Source organism: Microtus ochrogaster, linkage group LG8 (genome assembly GCF_000317375.1).
Source record: "Microtus ochrogaster isolate Prairie Vole_2 linkage group LG8, MicOch1.0, whole genome shotgun sequence".
Taxonomy (NCBI): Eukaryota; Metazoa; Chordata; class Mammalia; order Rodentia; family Cricetidae; genus Microtus; species Microtus ochrogaster.
In genome coordinates, this window is record NC_022033.1 from 25,364,909 (window position 1) to 25,370,113 (window position 5,205).

Sequence of the window (5,205 nt, forward strand, 5' to 3'; positions counted from 1 at the left end):
GTGTGTGTGTGTGCACAAACCAAGCTCTCCTTTGGAAATCATTAACATCTCAAACCCTCCCAGTGGTGTGGCTAGGATCAGAGCAAAAACTGAAGAGGAACCACAGGGCAAGTTCCTTGGGTGCAGGACTTAGGGTCCTCTTTATTTAACAAACACATAGTGCTTAGTATTTGCTAGGCCTTCTCCTACACTGAGTCTTAGTGATTAGAGACTACATATACATAATATTAAAAACATCACCTTATTTAACCCTTAGTGACCCAGTGCAATCTCCTGCTCACTTTGGTTAATAGCCTAGCCTTTAGTGCTCAGCTGGCTCTCTGCCCCTTAAGCTCAATTTAATAGCAACAATAGTAAAGGTTGAGCCTCAAACATGCTAGACAAGTGTCCCATGACCAACCACCACATCCCTAGATCTTGCTTTTTTTTTTTTTTGAGACAGCAACTCACTCTGTAGCCTGCCCACAAGCAAGTCAGCTTGAAATGGCATCTCCTGCCTCTGAATGCAAACTGAGGCACTGAGGCAGGAGGATCAGGACTTCAAGGTAATCCCAAACCTACATAACAAATTTGAGGCCAGCCTGGGCTACATGAAACCCTGTCTCAAACAACAAGAACAAAATCTAACGGGAATCAGGAAAGGAAGCAATAACCCAGGCTCCCTCTGTATCTAAGATGTCCTGGATCAAGTTGTGTGACCTCCTTTGAGAGGACACTGTTCACAATAGCTAGGCATAGATCTTAAGACAGGTGGAAAGCAACCACATTCTATGGGAAGGTCTGGTCCTGTCTGGAGAATGACGGATCATCAAGCCCTGACAATGCAACCTAACCCAGGGGCCAGCCATGTTTCTTGAGTTTTTGTTGCTTTGGTTTTGAGGCAGGTTTTCTCGGTGTGGCCCTGATTGTCCTGAAACTTGCTCTGTAGACCAGGCTGGCCTCGAACTCACAGAGATCCACCTGTCTCTGCCTCCCGAGTGCTGGGATTAAAGGCGTGCACCACCACTGCCTGGCTAGCCTCGAACTCACAGAGATCCACCTGTCTCTGCCTCCCGAGTGTTGAGATTAAAGGTGTGCACCAACACCACCAGGCCTTAGACTTTCTCTTAATTTTTTTTTTTATTGTTTTCTTTATTGTTTGCTTGGTTTCTTTCTTCCTTTTTTCTGGATCACTCTGTAGACCAGGCTGGCCTCACACTCACAGAGATCCACCTGCCTCTGCATCCAGAGTGCTAGGATCAAAAGTGTGTGCCACCAATTGTTGGTTTCCACCGCAGCAGCAGCCTGCCTCTGCCACCAAATTAGTTCCATCATCCCGTCACAGGTGCCTTTCCACTGTCGGCTGTGCGGCATGTGCACCCCTTAAAAGTGCCCACCAGGCACGGCTAGCTCTCTTGTCTCTTACTCCTCTCTTGTTCCTCTTGTCTCTTCCCTGTTCTCGTCTGTCTGTCTGCCTGCCTCTCTCATGTCCCCAATCCGACATGGCGTTTCACTCTTCCTCCCCCCCCCCCAACTCTTTCATTAACTCTGTTGCCCGTGGCATGTTTGTTTAATGGCATACCTGGACAGGGCCCAATGAAAGGTACCCACTTCCCTTTCTGTTTTATTTATCATTACAACTATGCCTGGCTTGTTTTGAGTTTGAGACAAGGCTTTACCTTATTACCCAGGCTGGCCCTGAACTTAAGGCAGTCCTCCTGCCTCAGACTCTCACTTGCTAGGATCACAAATATGAGCCAGCCACAGCACCCAGCAATAGCATTGAATGCCAGAACCTCCAACCAGAGAGGGTTATCTAATGGCCAGGGTCACATAGCTGGGTTCCCAAGTGGCAGGCAGACCTCAGATCCTGCCTCGCTGTTCTAGTGAAAGGAGGTGAGTCACGGGCCGGGCAGGAGTTGGGTGAGGCTGGGGTGAGGACCAGGCACCACTTTCCTGGAAAAGGAAGGGAAGAGGAAACAGGGCTAGGAGGAACCACAGGTCGGGGGAACAGGCCTGGCTCCCTTATCTCTCTGACCCCACCCTGGCTGGCTCTGCTTCCTGCCCCCGATTCTTGCAAAACCTTCTTCCCAGAGCTTCCCCCAAGAGAGGTGCCCCAGGCCCGTACAGGGTTGCATCAGGGTCTTGTGCAAGGAGCGGTTAGGAGAGGATGAGAGGTTGGCTGTGTGCCAAGAGGGAAGCAGGAAAGCCAGTCCCCGTGCCATTTCTGATCGGATGTTTGCTTCTGCGGCCCCGCTCCCCAGCATCGCAAGCTTTCTACCCGCTGCTCTGAGGTTCCCGCAAAGTCAAACCTACACAGCCTGAGCTCCAGGCTAAGCTGCTGTCGCTTCTACCAGGAAATTTATAGGCGTCCAACTGTTATTCATCGTGTAGTTAGAAAGCTCTCCCCGTGCACTGGGAACAGATTGCCGGAACTAAATTCCAGCAAGACTAGGTACCATCTAGGAATTTCTTAGTTAAAGACTGACAGTGAATGAATAAATAATATATCAATATACACACATATACAGCCTGAGGTTCATTTACTCTGAAATGACCCAAGAAGCTTAAAGTTCAAGGCTCCTCACTCAAAAGAGTTCTAGCTTAGAGTTCACAGGTTTCTTTGTGCAGTTTGTAAAATTTGTATGTTGTGTTCTTGTTAGAGGCTCCACAAAACCTACCTTGTGTTTTGTACATGAGGCGAGGCAAGACAGAAGAATCACACTTACATATTGTGTTTGTGTCCCATTCTTGGGTTTAAGACCCGGCATCTCTAAGCCAGGAGAGGAATGGGGGAAATTGCTGAGAGGTGAACCGTATACTCACCCTTCTCCAGGGGCCCTCGTGTAGGCTCTGGTTTATCTCTGGCTATTCGCGCCCCCTCTCGGAAAGAACTGGAACTGCACCCGCATGGGTGAGAAACCCCGATTGGGTAAAAGACAGCCTGAATGCTAGCGGCCTCTAATGGACTGTGAGAGTATTAAATGCCGGGGTGTGTGTGCCCTGCTGTTTGGTACGTATCCAGGTACTCAGATAACTACACACCAGAATCCAGAAACTTCCATCCACATCAGAACTCTGATTAAGATCTTACATATTTTTTTTCTGGGCTGCAGCGGCACGTGCCTTTAATCCCAGCACTGGGGAGGCAGAGGTAGGTGGGTCTCTGTAAATTCAAGGCCAGCCTGGTCTACCTTGTGAGTTCCCAGACAGCTAGGGCTGTTACACAGAGAAACCCTGTCTCAAAACAAACAAAAAACAAAACAAAACAGTATCTCAGACTGCCCTTGGGCTCTTTTATGTAGCTGGGGATGCTCTTGAACTTTTGATCCTCATGCAGTCATCTTCCAAGTGCTGGGATTCTAGACGTGCAACACCACACAAAACCTAAGGTCATCCTCAACTGCAGAATTCCAGGTCAGCCTGGGCTACATGTGAAATCCTCTCATACGTGACTAAACAAACAGGTGACAGAGTTTTGGTTCATTGTTTCACAAGGTTGAGGCCATCATGGTGGGGAGGACATGGGGAGCGGAGCTTACACAATGGTGGACAGGTGGGAAGGACCACAGCAGAAAGCAGCAGAGATAAGATTTTCCCAAGGACCTACCTCCTACCTTCTTAAAGCTAGGTGCTGGCTCCTAAAGTTTCCAGAACCTTCCACCATAGTACTGCCACCTGGAGGCCAGGAGCTAACACCACAAGCCTGTGAGGGGCACTTTTTTTTTTTTATTATGTATAGAAAGTCTCCCTCCATGTATGCCTGCAGGCCAGAGGGCGCCAGATCTCATTACAGATGGTTGTGAGCCACCATGTGGTTGCTGGGAATTGAACTCAGGTCCTCTGGAAAAACAGTCAGTGCTCTTAACCGCTGAGCCATCTCAGCCATCCCCAGAGATCATAACAGAGCTGCCTTGTGAATCGAACCGCAGAGAGCTAATGGTGTATCTCGGGGTGGAGCACAGGCTTTACCCTGGGTTTGAGTGAGCCCAGCACAGAAACAAAACAGACCAAACACAAAACAAAAATAGAATCCATTAAGTGACCTGAGGGTTTTTTGTTTGTTTGTTTTGGTAGGGGGTTCAAGACAGTATTTTTTGTGTCGCCTTGGAACTAGCTCTGTAGACCAGGCTGGCCCTGAACTCAAGAAATCTGGCCCTGCCTCCCAGATGCTGAGATTAAAGGCCTGTGCCACCACTGCCCAGCTGACGCCAGTTTTGTTTGTTTTTTGGGCCTGGGTCTCACTGTGTAGCCCGGGGTAGCCTGGAATTTACTATGTAGTCTTGCAGAAATATATACTTGCCTCTGCTTCCAGGAACTAAAAGTGTATGCTGCCAGGCCTGGTCCAAAGTTTTGTTTTTGTTTGTTGTCACTGAGGCAGGGTCTCAGTCTGGCCCAGGCTGACCTGGGATTCACACTCTGCGCACCCAGGCAGTTTCAATGCTGCCCCGATGTCCTGAGTGCTGAAATCACAGCCCCCGCAACAATGAGAGGAGAATGTAAGCCTTGGACATCTAGAACCCAGAGCCGTGGACAGGGGCACTGAGAACAGCTCTGGTTCCAAAAGCCCCTGTTGATATGCAACCCTTCACAGGCTCACCTGCATCCTCTTGTTCTGACCTGCAGACTTTGAAAAAAAAAAAAAGAAAGAAACTTCAAACAGTGTTTGCCAAGCCTCCTTTATCTGAATTCACCTCCCAGCACCAAGTCCAGTTTGGGAACTCTCGTCAGCTCCCCTGGGGCTACAGTTTGGATTTGAAGTGACTTTCCAAAAGCTTCCTTTAGTCAAGGTTTGGTCTCTAGCTAGAGGCAATGCTCGAGGGTGACTAGATCATGAGGCTTCTGCTTATCCACAGATTAAGTCACTGCCGGTTGGATTCATTATTAAATTTTTTGTTTGTTTTTCCAGACAGGATTTCTCTGTGTAGCCCTGGCTGTCCTGAAACTTGCTCTATAGACCAGGTTGGCCTCGAACTCAGAGATCTGACTGCCTTCTGCCTCTGAAGTGCTGAGATTAAAGGTGTGTACCACCATCACCCAGCTTGTGATTAAATTTTATCTTTTTTGTGTGTGTATGGGTGTTTAGTATGCATGCCTGTCTGTGTACCTTGTGCATGCCTGACACCCAAGAAGGCCAGAAGAGGGTGTCAGATCCCCTAAAACAGGGAGCTTCCACCTTGTGTGGGTGTTGGGAATCAAAACCAGGAACCAGGTCCTCTGCAAGAG